A 25,163-nucleotide genomic window follows, 5' to 3' on the forward strand; every position below is an offset into this window, starting at 1 on the left:
AGCCCAGTGTCACACCCACGAGTAGAACACATAGAGAGCCCATATAAGCCCAAGATTAGCCAACCCACCAGCAGAGGTTTTTCTCACACCAACAAGGAAAATATTGCCAATTTGTGTTAGAAAAAGCCAGTCTGAGCAGTTAAATGTCAGGGGCAGAGGAAGTGACATTCATCACCCCCATGACATCACAGAGTTGAGCTCTTGTACTACTCTTAGCCCTACAGCTGTCTTCTATTTGCTGACTACGAGGTTAGGGGAAGGGCAACCTGTATGCCAATATCTGGTGTTTGGTGGGGATTGGAAAAGTTGGTTTTGTGTTACATGGTTCTACCTACCCTATGGGTATTTTGAATTATGTCTTCCGATGGATACCCCTGCCTCCACAATTTTTTTTAAATGAAATTGTGAAAAATTAAAATAATACAATCTTACATTTCTTTCTTGAAATAAAGTTAAAGCTGAAACACTGTGCCTCATTTCTAGGCTAACAGAGAAGGTCATTGGAATCAGTTCATGTTTCTTTTAGTAAACAAGGCGCCTTTCCAATGGTCTTTGTCTGCACTTAAAAAAATAGCAAGCAAAATCAGTCGATTTAGCAGAAAAGGTCAAATTAAATTGCTTCTTCCTGGATCTATAATTCTACTACGCAAATCTAAGTGCCTGACGATCGGTGTAAGCAGGGCTGGGATGCTCTCTCTTACTTCTTTTCTCCACATTTAGTTGTTGAATTGTGGAACCAATCAAAATATTCTTATTTTGGTTAAAACAGAAACCATAAAAGATGTACATACAATTTAAGAAAACATAAACCCGCATGAATCTAATTCACATTCTGTACCCATGTTATCCACAATTCATTGTTGTTAATTAAAAGTCAATCAGGGGCATTTTCGATTTTAAAACAATAAATACAGTGTCCAATATAAAAATCATATGCCATCTTTGAATAAAATGTGCAACCAGTGCGCTACAATTTATATTCCATTTAGACAAGGTTTAATATCAGTGGTTTTGTTACTTTTTCCAAGAACGGAACAAGGAAAATGGCTGTTTAAAAGTTTTGGACAGTACTGACACAAGCTAAAGAATCCCCATCCCATCTCCAGCTGTTTTATTAAATCAGCTGGAGATCTAGCCCTTTATCATTTAAAGCTTGAGACCCTCTTCTCCTTCTTACTATCTCCACAGAAAAGAGATATCTGCTTACACTGAAAACAATGGATTGGGTTGTTTCGGTTCTTAAAATTCTTTCTGCCTCACTGAACCGTCCAAAGCCCAGAAGGCGGCAAATAGCTTTTATCCACTTTTTCCTGAGCTGTGGGTGAGCAGAGCAAAAGAATAATACATGCGCCTCGTCTTCTTTGGTTTCGATATTACACAATTTGCATTTAACCAAATCATCATTTCCATCATTATCATCATTGCACACCCATTTCGCAGTGTTTGCTTTAATTTGTAGCATGCCATAACGAAATTTTAAATACAATGTTTTAGCTAAAGTCGGTAGAATGTCGTCTATAAAGGTCTCAAATCTGCTTACTGTCTTCATACCAAGGTATCCGAGAGTTAAAGTCCCCAGTTCCGGATTGTGCAATTTCGAATTTAGGACAAATTACCAATAACTTTTTTTTAGCAACTTTTTACAACTCAAGGGGAGACTCTCAGGGTCTGCCCAATAATGACTTAGCCCCAGCTTTGCAAACCAATCCTCAATGTGGTTCAGCCATACAAGACTTATTCCATTTTTTATTTTAATAATTTATTTTAAGGCTTCTCGATAATCTACTAGTTCATCTGTTGACCTTACGCAGATCCAATACAGCAAAGTTCTTAAGGCCGCATGGTCATCAGTGCAATGGATATCCAAGTCCATTATAAGTGGAAGTAAGCGTGAACACCTTGGAATTGCTAATATTTTCCTAAAGAAAACATTCTCTATTGTAGTAAAGGCACATTTAATAGCATAGCCCCATAGTTCAGCACCATAAAGTGAGACTGATTGGGCTTTGTATTTATATACCTCTAATGCTGGGGAGACAGCTCTAATATAACTTCTCATGTGGCGTCTCGCTATTAGAACTAGGTTCTGGGAGAGGGTAGTTTTGCTTTTATATATTTCAGTTTTCCAATCCATTTTAGTGTCTAAAGTGATACCCAAATAATAAAAATTTAGCACGTATTCTATCATTTCATTATTAACAGTCAGTGTTTTTCTAAACTCTTTATGGGGATTAATCGCCATATACTTAGTCTTAGACGAGTTAATCTCCAAACCTTTAATATCACAGTAGACCTGAAAGGTATCTAGCACATTTTGTAGTCCTTTTGGTCTCTGTGATATTAAAATAGTATCATTTGCGAATAGCAGAGCGGGCACATGGTCGCTACATAGCTTGGGAGAGTCATGCCCGCAGCCCAAGAGGGTGTCAGGTATGTCATTAACGTACAAGGAGAACAATGTTGGTGCTAGCACACATCCTTGCCTAACACCTCGCTTTATATTAATACGATTAGACAGTTCTCCATTTGGTCCACATCTCACCCTATCATAGTTGTCCTCATGCAGCCTAACAATCTGTTCCAGGATTTCCCCAGGGACACCCTGGTCCCTCATTCTTAGCCATAAAGCAGTTCTAGGGACAAGGTCAAAAGCTGCCCTAGGGTCAACAAAAGCCACGTATAAGTGTGCCCACTCAGCTTACCTAAAACTTGTCTCGCATATACCTTCTGTAGGACATCAATTAAACTAATAGGTTTGTAATGGGCCGGATTCATACTGTCCCCCTTTTTAAAAACAATTACTATCTCAGCACCCCGCCATGGATCAGGAATAGGGGCGCCCTTAGCAATGTTATTACAAAGATAATTTATATATGGAGCCCATATCATATTTTCATGCTTCCATAGATCCCTGGGTATCCTATCCGGACCAGGGGCCTTCCCAGGTTTTATTGCTTTGATGGCAGCAATTGTTACTGCCATACTAAAGAACAAGGGTGTCAGACTCAGATTAAAACCTGTGTCGTCATTGGCATGAATAGGCTCAACATTGGTAGGGGCGTATAGTTCAGAAAAGTGGGTAACCCAAACATTGGCATCCAAAAACGTATCCCTACTAGGGGTTCCCCCTCTAGAGCCCGTTGCAATCAAACCCCAGAACAATGTCTGGTCATTTGCCTTGCGGGCTTCCAACAGATCAGGCCACATTTTTTCATCCCAATGTTTCTTAGCCTTAGCAATTGTCCCCTTATAACATCTCCTTTTCTCCCTTTGTAGTAGGACATTATTACTTTTTGCAGCCGCTATAAGTTCCTTTTTAGCATTGCAGCAGCCCTTATCGTACCATATGTCTCCCTTGGCTAGACTTCGCTGGGCATTTTTTTGTGGCTTGATAGATTTAGTTAATATTTCTCCAAGAGCCCGAGACATATTTTCATGGATTGACATAATTGGAATCTCCTGTGTGTTGGGTAATTTATATACGGGGAGACTAAGTCTACATACATGTTATAGATTTTCTTAACAGTACTATCGTTCCCCAATACTAACAGCCACTTTAGGGCTCTACGGTTATTTGAGATCAGTGGATCGATGTCAGTTTGTTGAAGGGGTTCTTTTCCCTTGGGTAGTAGGTTAAATATTATCGGGCTAAGGGTCAGGCTAAGTGGGCGATGGTCACTCTCAATGCGGTTCTCCACTACAAGGTCTTTTACCATCGGCCAGAGTGGGATTGAGACCATTAGATAGTCTAAATGGCTAAGACAGCTGCCCCAAAGAAAGGTTGGCTGGCTCGGGCTATCCGATGGCAAACGCCCGTTGCAAGCACGTAAACCATGTGTTGCAGTCAGTCGCACTAACTGCGCTGCAGCCACTGAGCATGGCACTGTAGAGCTGGTCTCAATTCCAGGAATATTATTAACATTATCTTCTTGTTCAAAAATATTTTCCAGGCCTATTATTGGCTCGAATTTGCGGTTGAAATCCTCCCCAATAATTATTTAAATTCTCTCATCGAGTGCAGAGATAATATTATTTAGCTGGTCGATCACTTTTGCCTCTTTATTTGCCACTGAAGGCCTGCTATAAACATTTAGAATACAAATTCTCTTTTGTTGGGGCCCATGAACCTTACTCCTAGGATATCTAGGCTATTGCAATCAATTTGCTTGAAGTCGGTTCCCAGTGTAATTTTGGCCCAGATTGTCAAACCTCCCGAAGGTCTACCTTTATTTGCAGCAATTGCCGGTACATTAAATGACCTGTAGCCAACTTTAAAATAGTTTTCAACAGCCAGGTTTCTTGGAATAATATGATATCACTACTATCACTCAAGTTTTTTTTCATGCCTGCTATGTTCCATGACCTTAGTGTGATACTAGTTTCAATAGCTGTGTCAGGTACAATACTATTCGGGCATTTATTGTTACCTTCCGCTAATTGCATCTCAATATTAGCGTTTTTGGGCACTCCTGGTTAAAGGAGCACCTTCAATCATGTCGCCCTGTATCATAGGTACCAAATGGGGGTCACATACGCCTACTTGTGTTATTGTATCAATGTGACTACTTCCACAAGGTATTTCATTAGTCATTTCGATGGTCATGGCCTCTTTAGTAACAATTATGCCCTGTTCTAAGCCCTCTCCCATACTATTTGGTCATGAGCTATGGTCCGACATATTAGCAATTATCCTTGGTTGCTTAATGGGGTATTCTTCAATGCTCATTTTATAAGCAGCACCCACTAATTTCCTCTCAAGGACTGCTAATTTATTCCGTCCTTGGTCTGTCAGTCAATCTACCCCTTCGAGACCACATAGCTCCTCAAAGCGATTGAATGTAGGGATTGGGAAATTATTTTTGAGTCTACGGTTAGAAAATTACATAGGGCTTGGACGGTAGAAGTAGCTTAGATCATAAGTACGAATGCCACTTCCCTCACTTGGATAGGAACAATCACAAATGCTGCCAACTACCCACCTATCCCTGAAGTTAACAATAACACAATCCCCCTCTATGTCCTTGGCTCTTTGCCCAACCCAGTTTACTCTACGTACATGCAGAATTTTCCCATCTGCATTATTTGGGAGGGGTCTATTCTTATTTAGTCAATAGGTGACCTTATTTTTCAACTCTAAATAAGTTTCTGTTTTACCATCCTTCAGTTCAGGCACCCCCACAAGTACAACAACGTATGGACAGGACTCCGGGGGTAGGTTAATACAGTTGATAGTAGGTTTTTTCTTTGGGATATTGGAGGTTTCCTTAGCTGCCCCTATATTATCCTTAGCCTGCCTTGAATAACTATTCACGTCAGTCTGGCTCTCCTCCCTCCCCACCCTATTGCTTCTCACTAGATCACTTTGATTTAGCAGAAAAGGCCAAATTAAATTGCTTCTTCCTGGATCTATAATTCCACAACGCAAATCTAAGTGCCTGACAATTGGTGTAAGCAGGGCTGGGATGCTCTCTCTTACTTATTTTCTCCACATTTAGTTGCTGAATTGTGGAACCAGTTGTATGGACCCTGAACCTTAAAGCCTTTTGAGCACTTCATTGGAATTTATCATTATATGTTAATAAACGTCAACTTACATTAACAAACTAATTTACTCATATTCAAGAGTGCACCACAAGCGTGTGATTTTACATTGTGAAAATCTGTTTTCAGGCATGGGGAGTAAGCATTCTATAGAAGGGACTATTTGAGAGGTAGATTACCTTCCACAAAAGTGCATGTTTGTGGCTATTCACAATCCTTTGCAAGGCACATACCCACACAGGATATGGTCAAAGACGTGCTCCTGTTGAGGTAATGAGTACATTCAGACTCAGGGTGAGAATAGAGAGAGACCGACTTCAAAATTAGTGGGGGTGCACTGAAAGAGCTTTCTCTGGAGGGCTAATAATTATGTCATTGAGACTAAAGAAGGAACACATCTTGGGGGCCGATTCACACAACTAATCTGAGACAAAATCCTAAACGTACTACTTTTGGTATTCACAGAAGACATTTAGTAGTAGTAAAGTTAGGATTTTGTTTTAAGTTAGGATTTTGTCTTAAATTAGGATTTTGTCTTAAATTAAACTTAAGTTAAACTTAAGTTTGTTTTGAGTTTTGGTTTCAAGACAAAATCCTCACTTTACTACTTCTAAATGCCTTCTGTGAATACCGAAAGTAGTAAGTTTAGGATTTTGTCTCAGATTAGTTCTGTGAATCAGCCCCTTTGAGAGCAGATACAATTTTGCAGCGTATTTATACATGCATAAATGAACACCGATTACCTCCTTGTCCGTCTTCACCCCCCAGTCCTTACACAATAAGCAATTCTACTGCTCCACAGAAACCAATCACCCAGCTAAGTCTTAAAGGTTCTCCCAAGATGGTGTCTAATACCCATCATGCATAAAGGGAGGAACTAAGCATGACAACATCCTGTAATACTAAGATAAAACCAGAAGAAACAATCACCATTCAAACAAAATGGGAGGAAGGGTGGGGCTCAGGACTGTAACAGGAAGACCTGGACTTGGAGTAATGAAAATTACTGGTAAGTAACTGGGGCGTTTCAGTTATGCATGTAAAAACGCTAGTCCTGTCACTCTGTGACATTTGCAGCTTCCCAGGAGTGACCTGTTAGTCTAAAGATGTCAGACATAAACTCCCAACAGAGTTGTAAACCTATGGGATTACATTTCTGAACAGAATCAGCCCCCTTTTGTAAATTACCTAACTTGGGCGCACACTCTAAACAGAAAACACTTTTATTCTACACCACTTGCCAGTGCCTAGGATAGTACATACGAGAATGTTTAATATGCTGAAATGTTGTGGAACCATCTTGAAACATAAGTTCAGAATAGATTAATCCTCAAATGCTACTAAAAATAACTATGTCAAAGGTAATAGTTCATTTCATTCTTCTCAACATCCAGTCTTCCCCTGTTGTAGACTATTACTTCAGCACGATTTTTTGGAACAGATCTTTTATTTCTCTTAGGAACGTAATGTAGCATGCACCTAACTTTACAGATGAATTCTTAGTAGGGCAGTGGTTTCTGAAACGTGAGGCGTCTCGTTGCATGGGGCCGAGCTGGGACCAGAATACAGTAACCCGTATGAGTAGGGAAAAGGCGTATTAGGAAAAGTTCTAAGGTGTACACTGGATGATGGTTTTTACTTGAAATACATTTACATTTCATATATTTGCAATTTAAAACTGAGAGATACATTAATCTGTCCAAAATCAGAGATTGATGTTTTGATCAGGTGCTGAAGTCAAGGACAGAACCCAAGGGGCATATTCACAAAGAAATGTCAGAGCGGGAGCTGCACCAAATTTGGCTCCGACATTTCCAAAACACAGGCATGCGCAATATTTACAACAGTACAGTGCATACCTGTGTTTTCCCCAGCACTGGTGCTAAGACTAGGTGCCTAGCACCAACGCAGGCACCTTTGCACCATAGTGCAAGAGTGCCTGCGTTGCAGAGAATGATTGTTTATATGCAGTAGGATGTCCCTATCTGCACATAAACAATCAATAATGGCATTTTGTTACTTATATGAGTGCTGCATTCTGCAGCACACATAGAAGTAGCAAATCATAATTATTTAATGATTGGTGATGTGCAGGAAGGGACACCTTCCTGCACATACACAATAATCTAAAAGCATTTTGCTCTTTTTATGTGTTCTACTGTTGTAAAGTGGCTTATTAGTTGTAGTAAATGTATATTTACCACTGACAATAAGGCCACTAATGCGGTCTAAGGCTCAGTATAGGTCTTAGAAAATGAATCCCATGCTCAACCCTTGGCAGCTTGGTTGCAAGCAGGCAGGCTTAACTTCAAAGAAAGGTATGTAAAGCATTTAAAAACACCAAATGCAGTAACTAATTAAGACACAACTCACAATAAAAATCCAACACCAATTTATACAAATAGAAAATATTTCTATCTTTAAAATGACACCAAAATGAAAACAATCCAATTTAGGAAACTGGAGATATGGATTTAAGATTTAGAACTATATAGTACCGAGAAACCTAGAGCACCTTTTGGAACATCTGGTCATGCTAGACTGGGACAAAGTCAAAGGTTCAGGCCAACCACGATGGAGCCCTGCGGAACTGCCCCTCCCGATGGGTCTCGATCATAGTTTTTACCTTCTGACGTAGAAACCTTTCTGGAGCTTTTCTTCCCAGGGTCCCTCAAAGCTCTCAGTCAGTCCGGATTCAGTGATGGTTTGGTGGATTGCCTTGCGATGAGCTCCCAGTCAAACTTATAAAAATTAGAACCTGGTGCCTTCCGGCAGGACAAACCAGAGATCTGGGCCGTCTCAAGGTTGAAGGTTTGCAGCTTGACTCTCGGGGTTGGTCCCGGTCAACTTTTCTACGTTTGGACTTAAAAACTTGGCTGGCCATGTTGAGTCGGGCCACTTGTGGAGCTTCTTTTCCAAAGTTGCTCCGAACTTTCAGAAGTTGCTTAGAGGGTCCCAAAGTGTCCAAAACTTACTCCAAGGATCTGGAAGCTTCAAGATGGTCCTTAAAAGTTTGGGAATTCATTTCCCACAAACCACTTGGACCAAACCCTTATAAATCCACTGGTGGTACTCCAGGCTGGGGATTCTTGGTGGTGATGGTCCAGGAGAGCTCTTTTAATCTGTAGCTTGCCGGGAGTCCACTCTTTAGCCCTTTTGATGAAAGTTAGGTCCATAGGGCTGTATTTTCAGATTGTGCAGCAGGCGCAGTCAGTCAGAGTGCAGTGCCTGGTTGTTGCACATCAAAACTTCTCAGAATGGACCCTTCTTCTTCCTCTTGTTTCAAGCAGCAAATCTGAGAGGCTCTGCCACTCTCAGATACATATTAAGTTTCTCTGGGGTCACACAGAAGGGCACTCCTGTCCAATGAGGTGCAGGACGAGACAGCCGGGCATGACCATTTCCTCCAAAGTGTGGCATAATTGGCTCTCAAAAAGCACTATTTCTCCAAAATTCAATATGGCTGAAGTCTCAGCAAAGAGGCAAGAGCTGGCTAAACCAAGCCTCCTAGATGGCTCATCTCCCTATTCTCCCTCTCCCTTCCATCTACATATTCCTTTTTTAAGCCTGCCATCTGGCTGGGTTCAAAGAGTAGGGGTGGGTGTAAATGAAACTGGTTTCTCCTGCCTGTATCCTCCTTCTATTGAGGATTATTGTTTAAGACCCCCTCCCTCTGGCTCTCAAATTCCTATGTAGCAAAACCCTCTCCTTCCAGAAGGGCTCTTTCACCACAGGGCTACTTATCACTCATCAAAGCCGCCTGACTAATCCACTTAACTCTGATCAATGAGGGCAGATCTCTGGAAGGATGAGTTTTGGCTTACAGACAAAAAAGTCTTATAACTTCTTGTCTGTACATTTTAGGATACATTCAACAACAGCATATTGTTGGGTTTAGCAATACCATTTTAGTAAGTCCTTCAATTATATTTTTATGATTATCCTGGCTGGGATTTTTTGTTAATAACTTCTTGCTATGTTAACCTATGTGGCTGGGGATCAGCAATGGGTAAAATGAACTGGGCAATTTCTCCAACACTAGGGCTTATAAAACATCTTTTGTAAAGACCCTGCCTAAATCTACAGTACCCCCCACCCCTGGGATACCTAGGGGAGACTTTAGGGGTTTTAAATATGTAAAACTATTGCAGATTCTCACTCCACCATACACCTAGCACAAAAGTCGATTTTGGGAATCACTTCATTAGAATGTGGGAAGTGGAATGTGCATTTTCACTAAACCCTGGGCATATAAAGCCTACTTTATAAGGGTCCTCCTTATAAATACCAGACCCTCCACCACTACTGAGATACCTAGGGGAGACCCTGTGGGATACTGAATATTCCAACCTATTGTAGTTCATTCATTTGTAAGTGCCCCAAACACCAAAGTCGAGTTTGGGCACAATTTGCATTTTAAAAGCAGCCCTGCAACACAGGGCTGCTTTTTAACCGACCTCAGGCATTAGCAGTGCACACATGCAAGTGCAGAAAGGGCTGCAGGCCTCTAAACTGCCATGTCCTACTATGTACAAGGGACCCAAAGGTAGTTTTGATCCCCCTGCCCTATTATGTACTAGGGCCTTAAAGGGGAGATCATGACAATCCTGGGGATACCCTAACCAATAGTGTACCCCGGTGTATGTAGGTGTTTTCACTGTATTCTAACTGTGTTTTTAGCATAACACTGGCCCTGGGCCTAGTGAAGCATATACCAGGAACAGTCAGTTACCACCAGTACCAGTAAGCAAACACCTGGTAGTGCCCAGGGCACAGGATGACTTTGCAATAGTTACAGATGCAGCAGAGATAGAAAAAGCAAAAAACGAGAAATAAAAGTATTTCTCCTCATTGCACCATTTTAACTCCTGCTATTGCATGGAGGTAGTTTTTGGCACGACCTCAGATTTACACATCCTTGTAAATCTGGGACAGGGTCAAAATGCAATGGGTGTTGCGGTGGAACGCCCACAGCAACACCCATTGCACGCCCTTTCGCGCTAAGTGAACCGTGTAATGGGGCTGTATTTACAAGGCAGTGTTTAGACACTCAAAGTGGCTTAGCACCGCTTTGTAAATATGGAGAAGGGCATTTCACCACCAGAACGTTACTAAAATGCCATTCTGGTGGTGCAGTTCCCTTGTAAATATACCCCTAAGTCTCAGAGCACCAAGATTCTAAGTTTCATCTCTAAATCTCATCTGGCGTCCTGCCTATTGCCTTCTTAGTTAGAACAACAGAGTTCATCTAAAAAGTAACTGTAATTTGAGGTCTACCAAAACAAGTGTAAATACTATTCAATTAATACATTCACCACTTTCACCTCACACTTATATGGCCCTATGTTGTCATTGGATGGGCCTTCTACGAATGAGTTTGGAATACCTATTTTCACATGTGGCCCTAAAGACGTTTAAAGAAGGGAGGATGGAGAGGGAGGGCCCAGGCAGGAGTTTAGCATTCGCTTCCTGTCTTCACTTCCTGGTTGGCTCTAGTGAATACTTGCATCACCAAAAGGGCCTTGCGCTTTTAGCCACCCTCTTGAGGAGACGTCTTCCAGTTCTTTTAATCTTACAGTGGCACCAGTGCCAAAGAGAGTTTATAAGGATCTCTCCTGTTTGTAGACCTAGGGCCTGATTACGAGCTTGGCGGTCCATCGAACAACCAAATCTGTGGTGGAGGCGCAGAGGCGGTCTCACCAGTGGTCTGACTGCCTTATGTCAACTACCGTGGGTGGACCTTCACAGCACCGCGGCAACTGCCAGGGATCTGCGAACCCTGGCCATGACGCAGCAGTGGGAGGCCGCACTATACTTGGCAGGGTCGCTGCTGCCCGCCACGCATATTATGAGTTTTCCTCACTGCCAGCAGTCTCATGGCAGTGTTCAAGCCATGAAACTGCTGGCAATGAGAAAATGAAGGATGCTCTACACAGCCCCCTATGCTTCAGTCAATGGGGATGAATGCAGGGGTTACGTGGTGAGCCCCTCTGGCTGCGTGTATGCCCAGTTCCTACACGGGAGGGACTTAACAGTCCACTGCGGTGGCTTTTTCAAAAGTACCGCTGTGGGAACTGCCAGCCAATGAGTAAACTCGTAATCTGGAGGGCGGCCAGCGGTCGAGGTTGGCGGGACGGGAATGGGGCAGTGGCGTGCCACCCCGCCCGCACTGTCAAACTCGTATTGAGGCCCTTAGCCAAATTTAGATTGTTAGCAGCATGATGGGAGGTGACAGGCCTGCTTCTACTCTCCATGTGTGGGATTGCTCTTTGCCATGACTCTGTTGTGGGGTTATGCATTTCCTATTTCTCAGAAGTGCTTCCCTACACCAACGTTGACCAGCTCACCAATAATAAAGCTTCATAATTTATGGGTATTTTGGTGGGTAGCACCTTGGCTTATACCTTGCTTGGTTGCTGGGTATTGTCATCAGCTTTCTTATGTTTTTACTTTCCAAGCTTAGGCAAGGCCTGTTGCATGCCCTGCCATATAGGACACCATTTAAGGGTATTCGCAGTATTGGAACCTAGTGACTCTGATCCATACTTGTAGTCTTCATTGGCTGCTTCAAACAATTCAACCCAACACATAATATTCATGAATGGAAGGAGTCTGACTAGATTCCAAAGGCAGAATCCTGACCTTCTCCGTCTCTAGGCCAGACAAGAGATTTCTACATTAGAGGTTGGGATAATAGCTATAGAAGTAACACTGGACGGAGGGACAGCTTTGTAAATGGAGCAACCATTAGTAAAGCTGTGATCTATCCTTCTAATATGGATCAAAATTTAAAAAGGCACATCTTCATCCCCAACAATGCACCCTCACATAACACAAGACTCTCACCTAAAACCAGTAATCATTCATAAAGATGCTCCACCAACCCGAGCCTTACCAGACTCACCCCTAAGAATCTAAGAGCAAGATTTACTCAGATTTTATGCTGTGTTTGCATCACAAAAGTAATGTAAATCAGCGGCAAATCTTTTTTTTATGGTTTACTAGCCAGCGCAAAACTTGTTTAGCGCTGGAAATAACATGAAAGTAATGAAAAACAGCTCATAGCGCTGCTTTGCATTTCTTAGCTCCAAAGGAGCAAACAATGGGTGGTGCATGAGAAATTCCCATGCAACCACACAAGGTTTCTGACGCGAAACCCTATTTACTAAATACAATAGACAGGGTTTACCTCCAGAAAAATGCGCCCTTTTGAAGTAGGCACAAGGAAGGAGAAACGTTTTTGCATTTGGCGATGCAGCGCGCACAACGAAATTCATTTTATTTATTTGTTTGTGTACTTACCTCTGTGCGGCTGTATTCCGGAGTTTACTACCCCTCACCCTGGCCCTCCCCCACCCCACGTCAGCGCCCAACAGCACTTCCACCACAGGCCTCTACTGCTGAGCGGGTGCCATGATTTTTCTGGTCTGCTCAGCATTTTTTAGTTAATTTTGTTTTGTAAAACAAACTCCCAAAGGGGGATTAAAAAGCAAAAAATCAATAGCGCTGATGCACAGGGAGTTTACTACAAAGTAATCGAAGAAGGTAAAATGTATTTTTGCAACGACGTTTACTTGTAGTGTTAAGGTGACAACAACACACGTTAATTAAGTGTGTTCTGGATCGGGGTCAAAGGAACGTTCATAATGTATGGCCATGTAAACAGCACGAGAGAAGATTCGCTCATCCCAGGAGCAGAATATCGTTTTTTTAATTATTGAGGCTGAGGTACACCTAGTTGTGGAAGTTTTTCTGGCCTTTGTCTAGTTTTCAACAGCCCCGCAACCTACTACAAGTTATAAATACCGCTGGGTGTTGTCCACATATTGCCGGAGGGAATGTGTTGTCAGGCTGTGAGATAGCCTCAGATTTTGCCATTTCCTTTTAATGTATATATTAGCCAGGGCCACTGGAACTTTGTGGCAGGGGAAAACCAAATTATGCGATAGGATTGAGTAAATTATGTACCAATAAAAGGCAAATTATGCAACAATAGGAGGCACATTTTGTGACAATGTCATTTAATTATTTACATTTGTTTTAACTTGTTAACACTGACTTGGCATTAGTTGCACCTCATTAGGAGCAGTTTAACACCTAAATATAGCATTAAGCTACAGAAAGGTAACTAGTCGACCTTTGCAAAGGGCCTTCCACTGTGTTGCAAAGTGTTTTGCAGCAATGCTAGTAACCTTTGACCCATTTGAGCTCGAAATTTTTTTTTAGTTAAAATCTGCAGCTTATACGGTAGATGATGTATTATGTGCCAAATGCGATAAGCCTACAACTATGTGAAAATCGCTGCAGCCGCACAATTGCATAATTCCGGTGGCCCTGATAACAGGTGAAAATATATCTGAACTCAGTGCTACTCAGGGGCGACTCCTCCGTTATGGCGGATGAGTGTCACCCCACTGCTGAAAGGCAGCAAATGAAAAATAAAATGATAATAAAACTATTTTATTATCATTTTATTTCTCACTTACCCAGCCAAGTTTGGGGCCATCCTTTGCAACAGCAGCAGCTAGGGTGGAGTAGGAGGTGCACTGTAAGTGTGCATGTCATTTGGCTGGCCATCTTAGGATACCCAAACCGACATGCACACTTGCATTTCTCCAACCCAGCTGACTTGCACAGCTAGGTGGGAGAAGAGGCACAGGCTCCCTGTCCCTAACTGAGCGGCATTTCAGCCCACTCAGACCAATCCCTGTGGCAGTGTCTACGTTGGGTGGGGAGGGGGAGCAGAGGGGCACCGAGCAGCAGGTAAGTTTTTTTTTTTATTACCACCCCATGCTGCCTTACCACAGTTTTGGGGCAGCAGCCACCACTGGTGCTACTTAATCATTCAACAGCCGTGGAAGGATGAAAGGCAGACCCACCATACCCAGGTTTTGAATCTTGTGGCTTCTATGTTATTGACACAGTTATCCCAAGGAATCTTGAATGTTTGAGCTGTTTTACTGGTAAAATAAAATCATTCTACCAGTGAGAGCTATTCATTTCATTTCATTTCATAAACTTTTATTCGATTATAAAAATTTGCATAATCATAAAAAGTACAAATTTATAAAAAATCATCAGGTTATACAAAAATACACATATTGCGGTTTATAAAACAATGCCCTTGCGAGTTTTTAGTACTTTTTTTAAGAAAGTCACTGTCATTTTAGCTTCGTGCGGGTTTACCGGTGACTGAAGATAGGCAAGAGCAGGGTACGTGGTTCTAAGGCCACTTGAACGAAGGAGAGGAAGGATCCATTTTTTCCTGGCTTCTCTATAGAATTTGCAGAACAGTGTGACATGGACCGTGGATTGTTTAGAGACTCCATCACACGGACAACAGGTCATGTCCCGAGACCAGTTATGCTGTTCCGGGAATGAAACCAAGCGAAAGAAGAGATCGAATCGGAGCCTTGTCAATAGGTATTTTTCATAGTTCGAAAGAAAGAACGTCAAGTAGGGCTGTGTCAGTTTCTCTGATTGCAATGGGCAGATCTTCCCGTTTTGTGCTTTTACGATCTCTGCCTGATTGCGAAGTTCTCTCAGATGACCCATACATAGTTCTTTGAGTTGTTTCTTTGAAATATCCTCTATTGAAGGTGGGTCTAAGAAGTATTGCTCCCGATCGAGATCATGGAAGAATTTAGAGATGTAATTTAGCCAGGGTATTTTTCTCCAGTGGACAAGGCTGAGGCAATCGGTAATGAGAGAACGCGTTATGTGGCTTCTCTGGATTGCACCATATGCGGTGCCATAGGATGAGGGGCTGGCAGCGTAGGGTGTTTGTCACAAATTCCATCCCTAGCTCCCGATGTGATGCTAGAATCGGAGAGCTTTGGGGAAGAGCCAGAACGTACTTGATGAAGGCGTTCTCCGTTACCTGTAGTTGGTTGATGTTTCCATGGCCCCAGATGCCTGCTCCATAGCTAGCCACGCTGTGGCATTTTGCATAGTACAGCGTTAGCAGTTCCGAGGGAGCTGGTTTGCCAAGTTTCCTGGAAAAGGCACATAGTGCTGATGTTGCTCGACAAAAGTTGAGGTTTCTGGCTTCGATGGCTTTGCGCCATGTCATTGAGTCGTCTACGAGTATACCCAGATAAGGATATACTGATGTTTTTTCCAACTTGGTATTGTTTATGTGTATGGGTTTTAGAGTTCCGTGTTTGGGGCCTATGATCATTGTAAATGTTTTCTTTGTATTTACTTTTAGACCCAGGGAGTCCATGAATGTCACATATTTGTTCAGCTGACGCTGGAGTTGGTTGGCTGTTCGGGCCAGGATGACCGAATCGTCGGCGTAGAGGAGGATGGGTATAGGGCGGCGTGCTATCTGTGGAAGATCCTGGCTCCCTGCCAACATGGCTTTTTCGATCCCGTTGGTATATAGATTGAATAGGAAGGGAGCCAGCACGCACCCTTGCCTTACTACTCTTGTGATTTTGAAGGGACGTGATAGTTCGCCACCAATGCCAAAACGCACTCGGCCTTCTGCGTTGGTGTATAGACCCCGGAGAAAGGCCAATATAGATGGATCTACTCCGAGATTGGTCATGATATCCCACATCTTTGCGTGCTGAACACAATCAAAGGCCGAGCTTAGATCTACATATACCAGGTAGATTTTTCCTTCTTTTGCGCGTGTGTATTTTCCGGCCAGAAGGGTAAGGTTTAAGGCCTGCTCCACCGTTCCGAGCCCCTTCTGGAAGCCATATTGCAGGTCTGTGAGGATGTTGTTTTCCTGGGCCCAAGATTGTAATCGGTCCAGGAGTAATCGACCTGCAATTTTACCTGTGGAGTCCAGAAGGGAGATCGGCCGGTAGCACGCGGGATCGTTTCGGTCCTCTTTCTTAAATATTGGCACGAGGGTGGATGATGACCATGATGGGAGGAGACCGATTTTGGTGACTGCGGTCATTACCCGAGTTATTATTAGTGACCAATATTCGCTGTTATGTAAGAACAGGTCCATGGGTACCCCGTCAGGGCCGGGAGCCTTGCCAGTTTTTGATGCTTTAATTGCTTTTCTGACCTCGTTGACAGTGAAGCATAGATCGATAGGGAGAAAACTGTTCTCTGCTTCGTCCTCGCCATCTTTTTGGGAAATGTCTATTGTCGGGCCGAAGATTTTTGTAAAATGGTGGACCCAGTCGTTCTCAGTTATAGCTACATCAAGATGATGTGAATCGGTGTTATTGTCTAAAAAGGGTGATCTAATAACCTGCCAAAAAGTGATGCTGTCCTTTTTTAATGCACTCTCATGCAATTGGGACCATAGATCTTTCTTTATCTGGTACCTTCGGTTTTTCCTGGCGTTATTGTACGTTTTTCTTCGGACTGAGATTAATTGAACGTCTCTCGGTTTTTGTCGAAGGGCTTCTTTTAAGGATGTGAGGGCCTTTCTGCAATCTGAGTTGAACCATCTCTTTGTTTGGGGTTTTGGTTTATTTGCCGTGTGCTTAAATAATTCATCTCTTATTGCCCCTTGGATGTTGTGAAAAGAGGCAATAATTTGTGCGGGGGAGGCCTCTGCGGACAAGCAGTCCCTTTGCCAGGGATACGTTTTTTCAAGTATCCTTTGCGAGATGACTTCGGGGTCGACTTTCGCCCATTTGATGGCGTATCCATTCTTCTTCTTTATTACTAAAGATTCTTGGTCAAGAGGGCTGGTTTTTGTTTTGTGAGAGCCTACTTCTTCTATGATAATCTCTGCACTTAGGGGATAGTGGTCGCTGATCGGGCTGGACCCTACTTTGTAGTTGTTTAGCGATCCTTTACAAGTGTTAGAGGCTAAAATGAAGTCAATGGTAGACATACAACCTCGCCCATGGAAGGTGGGTAGGAATTCCTGGGGCGGGACGACTAGTTCGTTTACGAAGTCAAGGTCCAGAGTGAATATGAGTTCGTTGAACTTATTTCCACTTTGAGTGTGTACAAAGTGAGGGATGGGGTTTCCGGATTCCGATTGCAGGCCACAGATTCCACTTTTGTGGCTTGGACATAGTGGGTGGTTGAAATCGCCTCCCCAAATGAGTTTCATTGTCGCGTTTGAGTTCGTGCTTTGTAATGTAGATATGTGGGTCACCATTTCATCTAAGTAGGTACAGCAGTCCTGAGTACCTGTGTTATTGTAATAGTTTATGAGTATGAATATATTTTTCGTTGCTGTGGTCTGGTGGGTAATTTGAATAATTTGGAAAATGGGTGTTTCTTTTGTTAACTTTACGGTGGCTGCTATGGTGTTTGAAAGGTAGATCATGAGCCCGCCTTTTGGTCTTCCCATTGGGCTTGGCGTTGCTTTAGTAAAAAATGTCTTGTATCCCACTAGATGGAGAGGGGATGTACGCCAAGTCTCTTGTAGGCACAAGATTTGGTAGCTGCCTACTACTTCCAGCCATTGAGGGCATGCTATTTTTCCAGTTAGGCCTGCGACATTCCAGAAGACTATGCCTATACTCGTGGCCTCTTTGTCTATCGAGGTAACCGATGCTGTATTAGGGTTGATAGGGATTTCTGCGGTTGGCAGTTGTTCGTTGGGTGGTCTTCCTCTCGTGGCCAATTCTACGGGGGGAGTGCGGGTCAGAGGGTTGTTTAAAAGGGTCTTTGGTGTCTCTGAGGTATCGTGCAAATTTGGTGGAACTATCAGATGTTTGTCAGAGACAGATTGATGTGAGGCATCTGCTGCTGTATGGTAACTGGGTTCGACCGTGAATGGTCAATCGACCATATCGAGGCACTCAAATCGGTTTTGGGTCGGGAAACCCTGCCAGCCTTCGTATGCCGAGTAAAGTCTGTCCTGCCAGTATGGGACCTGGCCATCGACGTACCTGTCTCTTGGCCCCCCCCTGTCTAGGTACTCGAATGTGTAATCCCTCTGGCTCCATGGTGTTTGACGCCATGGGTCCTGGTTACGCTGGGCTTTGGGGTGATGGTGCCATTCCCAGGGTGGGAAGTTGTGGTGTTGTTTGGCTGGGGGGTAGAAGAAAGAAAGGTGTCGGGCATCTATTCCCCCTTTTTTCTCAAGTTGTGGCCAGGCGCAGATGTGGTCTACCGTTGCGGGATCCCTGCATGTTACAATAATACAGTCGCCACGTATTGTTTTCTTTGTCTTTCCTATCCAAGCTACCCTACGTGCTGACGTGATCCCTCCCGATAGATGAGATTCAAGAGGTCTGTTTATACTGAGCCACTGCATGGCCTTGTTTTTAAGTGACCATGCAGTTTCTGGGATGTCCTCTACTAGCTCAGGTACTCCTGTTAGAACTATTGTAAAGGGCGTAGCTTCGGGAGGCAGATGGGCTGGGCGTCTAACTATGGGAAATTTTTTCGGGGTTGCTTCCGAAGGATTTTTTGATGCTTTTTGGGAAGGTGGTGGTTTCGCGGGCTGAGGATCGGGTTTCTCTGGAGGGACTCTACTGGAATCTGCGTTTTGCGTTGGACATGGGGTATGTGCGGTGACCTTGCCTGTAGTAGCTGCTTGCTGTGCTTTATGTTGCGCTGATTTCTCTTGCTGGGGAAGGGACGTGCTTACAGCTAGTTTGGGTGTGGTGGACGGTGGGTTTAAGTTCTTCTGTGCTATAGGTATTGCGTTTGGGATATTGACTACCTTCTGTGTGTGTTTTTGGTTTGCTTTTTTGGGTTGATGTGAGATGGTTCGCTGACCCTTTACATCTATCCTAGTGTTTGTGTCTAGGAGAGTGGCCGATATTATTGTCAGTTGAGCTTCAAGGTTTCTGATGCTCAGCTGGATTGGTTTTAAGTATTGATACAGTAAATCTTTGGTGGTGGTGAGCACTTGTGATGTGATTCTACAGGTCTTACATTGCTCTGATGTATTACTGTTGGAAATTGCCTTATGTGGAAGGATAGAATCGGGAATATACAGTGTGGTGTTGGAGGATGGGGAATTTAAATGGATCGTGGATGAACTGTGTGTTTTTCCACTAAGTGTTAGGCAGGTCTCAGATGTTATCCCGTCCCTCTCGCTAAGCTGGGGCAAATTTTCGATGGTTTCGGTGTTTCCTTGGGTTTGGCGTCCCTCTAAATCGGGAGTTGCTTCCAGGTCTTCTGATGTTAGCGAGGGGTCCGACTCAGAGTGCGTGACTGACAGGTCAACCACTGAAGGAACGGTGTTTAGTTCTGTCGTTAGTAGAGATGCTGGGAGTGAGCTGTTTTGGGAAGTCAAGTTGATTGGGGATGCCGCGCTCGCTATGGCGCCGAGTGATGAGCGCTTGGCATTTGCGGTCATGAGGTCCATTGAGACTCTCTTTTCTATTATAGCTATACTTTGGTTTATTGTTTCGTTAACCCGTGATAGGAATAGGTCAATAGGACCTGTAACTTGTGCTACCTCCTGTGCGTGCTTGGATTTGGGTTTGGAGGCGCTTCTAGTTTTCGGCGGCATGCTTGTTTGTTGCTGGGTCGTCGTTCTTAGAGGGATGGCCCGGTCCGGTCTCTACCGGGCACGAACGGGCAACAACGGGCCCGCCCTTGGCCCGGGCTTAGCTCCGCGCTCAGCCCCGCGCGCGTCCCGCGTTGCGCGTCTCTATTGCTGCTAAAGTACTCCCAGGTATAGAGAGGGCGTGGCACTGGGAGGGGGCGCGGCTCGCCAGGGAAGAGGACACAGCTGAGGATGGTAGAAGCTGCTCCTCGCAGTCCCGGGGCCGCGCCTCTCACCTCCTCTGCGGCCTCGCGCTGTTGACTCCGTACACCGGCTGATGACTCCAAATGAATTCAGGTAACTGCTACTCCAGTAGCACAGGCAGGATTTGGGCAGTGAAAGCAAACTCCTCTCAGCGAGCGGCTCCCGCGAAGCGGGGGCCGCGAGGAGTAAAGAACTCTTCGGTGGGGGCGGGCACTGGGAGGGGGCGCGGCTCGCCAGGGAAGAGGACACAGCTGAGGATGGTAGAAGCTGCTCCTCGCAGTCCCGGGGCCGCGCCTCTCACCTCCTCTGCGGCCTCGCGCTGTTGACTCCGTACACCGGCTGATGACTCCAAATGAATTCAGGTAACTGCTACTCCAGTAGCACAGGCAGGATTTGGGCAGTGAAAGCAAACTCCTCTCAGCGAGCGGCTCCCGCGAAGCGGGGGCCGCGAGGAGTAAAGAACTCTTCGGTGGGGGCGGGCACTGGGAGGGGGCGCGGCTCGCCAGGGAAGAGGACACAGCTGAGGATGGTAGAAGCTGCTCCTCGCAGTCCCGGGGCCGCGCCTCTCACCTCCTCTGCGGCCTCGCGCTGTTGACTCCGTACACCGGCTGATGACTCCAAATGAATTCAGGTAACTGCTACTCCAGTAGCACAGGCAGGATTTGGGCAGTGAAAGCAAACTCCTCTCAGCGAGCGGCTCCCGCGAAGCGGGGGCCGCGAGGAGTAAAGAACTCTTCGGTGGGGGCGGGCACTGGGAGGGGGCGCGGCTCGCCAGGGAAGAGGACACAGCTGAGGATGGTAGAAGCTGCTCCTCGCAGTCCCGGGGCCGCGCCTCTCACCTCCTCTGCGGCCTCGCGCTGTTGACTCCGTACACCGGCTGATGACTCCAAATGAATTCAGGTAACTGCTACTCCAGTAGCACAGGCAGGATTTGGGCAGTGAAAGCAAACTCCTCTCAGCGAGCGGCTCCCGCGAAGCGGGGGCCGCGAGGAGTAAAGAACTCTTCGGTGGGGGCGGGCACTGGGAGGGGGCGCGGCTCGCCAGGGAAGAGGACACAGCTGAGGATGGTAGAAGCTGCTCCTCGCAGTCCCGGGGCCGCGCCTCTCACCTCCTCTGCGGCCTCGCGCTGTTGACTCCGTACACCGGCTGATGACTCCAAATGAATTCAGGTAACTGCTACTCCAGTAGCACAGGCAGGATTTGGGCAGTGAAAGCAAACTCCTCTCAGAGAGCTATTAGCATTATTAAATATGTATAGGATGAAATGCACTAATGGGGGACGGAGGGGAGTCTGAGACCCATAGTTTCCTCAATTAGTTCAATCAAATAGCCAATATCCACAGTCCCGAATTAGCAAAGAGGCACCGGCCTAAATGTCCCACTCCTTTTAGGGGCCCGTGACAATAGATCAAAGTAATATCAACTCAAATAAATGAAAACTTTACATTAAATACTCTATAGCGAAAATACTGTGTTAATTTAATGTACTCATTAAAAAACTTAAAGTACATAAACCAGAGACATCAGATTCACATACCAGTTCGTCTCTTAAAAGCTCATCTTCTGGCATCTGTCAGTTAGTAAAAAAATCCGGTGCATTTGGGTATTTGGTGTTAATTTGCATGGGAAGGGCCTGAAATTTTGACTGCCTCTGGGTCTCCACAGGGTTTAATCCGGCTCTGAATATCCGCTACAGTGGGGAACCCATGTTGTGAGCTTGTGGAGTAGGAGCTAAGCAGGTTAAACAATGTGTAGCATTCTGGAGCACCTCTTGGAGCCAATTCAGAAACGTATATTTGAGCATGTGAAGTAGAAATATAGGAGAATTTTTTTACATATTCCTAAATGCTTTTGTGAATTGGTTCCGAAACACCCAACTCCCTGGTAGTAAAAGTGCAAAAAATGGAACAGTCCTTTCTGTTTGCACTAATTATATATGATTAGTCCCGGACTATTCCTATTTTTGTCTCAATTTAGAGGTTTTTGGGGGCAAATTCACAAATGAGTGTAAAAGTACGATAAGAGTACTCTTCGGAATGCTACGTCAGGTACTCCAAAATGGAGTGGCCCCCAACCATTTCACTGCCAAATAATTAAGCTCATAATTCCATTTAGTTCTAACACTCCTTCAGTAGCTCTGTCGTTGTCTGGATGTTTATAGGGATGTTTCTGCATGCATTATAAGTTCCTTCCCACAACTACATGTAATACGATTAATTGAACCTTAATTTTTCAAATTAAAGAGGAAAGAATCCAATATGGCTTTGAATAATGCAGGAGAATGTTCATTTGATTTACTCTGGCATTCAGAGCTCTGCAGTTGCAAATGGATCTCATCCTTTTAATGAACAGAATCTAGTACAGACACACCTTGTGCAGGTAAGAGCGGTGGGTTGGAGAGGTTGTGGGAAGGTCGGCAGTCGACGACGAGGGAAACTTAAATAAAAAATAAAAAAAACATTTACCTTGCACTCGCCACTTCGCCGTAAGTGGTTTTCATTTTTTTAAATGCAAGTTTCCCTTCAGTCTTCTGTCAACTTCTTAGACAATCAGTGGCCTGCCCTTACACACTATGGGGTCAGAGACCCCTACTTGTTTGTATGTTAATCAGGTGAACAGAGGGTGTAGTACAACCTTCTATCTACATGTGCTAAATAAAGTCACCATTTTACAAATAAAAAGATAAAACTCTACAACAAGTATTGTGTGTGCGTGAACCCCACGTGCTAATCCCACACCTCACTCAACCTTTCTCCGAGGAAAAAAGGGGGAGGGAAGTTGGCAGAGCCACACGGGAGCAACACCCGGGGGAGGGTATGTCAGGCTGGTCCTCACCTGCACCCTCACGTTCTCATCATCAGCATCTGCCAACCGGTAAAAGAATGGGGATATAAACTGTGCAGAGAAAATAAAAAGCCTGTATGTGTTCTATGTGTTAGTGACCAGATCTGTCAACTTCTACCAACCCCTCCCCAATGCGCTTCCCTGAACAGGCCGCGCCTGATCTAGTACAATACGTCCTCTCCTGAATGGCGCAATTCTTATAAAATTATCAATACCTAGGTCCCTGATAGACAAATTTATATCTTTAAAATAGTATTTCTGTCTGTATCTCATGCTCCAGCACAGGAGCTCCAAGCAAAGTACTGCTTGCCATCTGTCACTTATATTTTTTAAGTGGAACAACATGTGGCCTGCAATGCCAGCATTAACCTGGTCAAGATGCTGTTGTAATTTACCTATGATTGTTTAAGAATACTTCAATAGAAGGTATGACATCACAGAATGTTTGTTATGTAAGTCTGCCTGGGCATTCAGACTGAGGCTGTTGACATAGACAGATGATTTCTACCGTTGATGCTGTGTTACTTATCTTGAATAAACTCACCTGAGTTCTACATATTTTTGAAGTATTCATCTTTATTACACTGGCGATGAGGGACTTTTGCTTGATTGGGGACAAGCAACTCCAGCATCAACTCCCCTACTACTGATTTTTTAATGGACTTTGGAAGACACCATTATTTGAAATTCATGGATTTGCGAACCGACAAGCTCATTTTACAAGCTCTTTGCAATTGTATTTTTTTTGTTTTTTTACATTCTGCTCTTTTCTTACTGTAAGTTGTGGTATCATTGGACCTGGCCACCTACTGGCTGCCAGAGAAACCGATCATCAACCTGTAGAGGTAACGGATTGCAAACTAACTGTGAGTAACTGTATGTGACTGGATGACATTGTTAAGACTTCTAGTGGACTTGTTTCACCTTTGGATTGCTAGCGACTTATTTAAATTGTATTTTAATCATCAACTGTGTCCGTTACCGTTGTCGGTGGTCTATGCATGTATGCATCATTTAAACTCACCGGAGCGTGTACCAAATCCTGGTTCACGTCACTGGAACACCGGCTGAAACTTCTCTGTCCAACTTCTTTGAGCCAACACCCAGTGCATTGTGGGAGACGTGTGACGTAATTACGTGTCTCACGTTGACGTCACGGCCATTTTGGGCGTTACCAAGCCACGATACACATCAGACTTCGGCAGGGAAGCATATCATCAACGTTTCAAAGGAAATCGGAAAGAATATCAACGTTTCAAAGGAATTCGGAAAGCGTATCGAGAAGAACGTTTACAAAAAGGGACAATAGCGTTTTTTTACAGTGAGTCATAGAGATTTCATAGTTTTTCACTGTTGAGATTATTGCGCTGTTGAACCACTTGATTGTACAGGGAGTTTCAGTACTTTATCGAATGTTCAGAGATGTTACCACTGTAGGAAGGTGGATACCTGACTATGGTTACCCCATATTTTTTGCCTAGTGTTTAGCTGGTTTTCGACTTAGTTGGCCTGGGATCCTGCTAATCAGGGCCCCAGGCTATCTGCTCTCTCTGTAAAATGGACTCCATGTACTTTAGGTACATCTCCAATTGGATACTGGGTCACCTTATGAGCCCCTGTACAGTGTACTATAATAGGTACCCAGGGCATAGGTGCATCCAAGGACTACCAGGGGCTGCAGCATGTATTGTGCCACCCCTGGGTGGCCACCCAAATTGACACAACTGGCTGATCACTCAGCTGGAGTAAGGTGGTGTAATCACCCTTTGCTTTAGATATAGTATGCCTATATCTAACCTTATATCTAGACACATATACACCTATAAGTCACTCCTATGGCAGGCCTTAACAATCCTGGAGGCAGAGTGCTTGGTTTTATGTGAGATGGTGCTCTAGCATGAACTGAGCCTGTCTGCAGCTTTCAGAACCATGTCCTTATAGCTGTTCTAGGATATTGCCATACCATATACTCTTATGCATTATGAACCTCACGGTTGAATGCTAACTCTGGTTTGGCTTTATCAAAACATGTCGAGTAAGGTGTCATACGATTTGGAATACTACCCCTTGCCAGTCCTGGCAACGGGGGTAGCATTCCACCCTTCTAGAGGGAGAAGACATGTTGCTCCTACTAATC

The sequence above is a fragment of the Lissotriton vulgaris genome, chromosome 7 (genome assembly GCF_964263255.1).
Source record: "Lissotriton vulgaris chromosome 7, aLisVul1.2, whole genome shotgun sequence".
In the NCBI taxonomy this organism is placed as follows: domain Eukaryota; kingdom Metazoa; phylum Chordata; class Amphibia; order Caudata; family Salamandridae; genus Lissotriton; species Lissotriton vulgaris.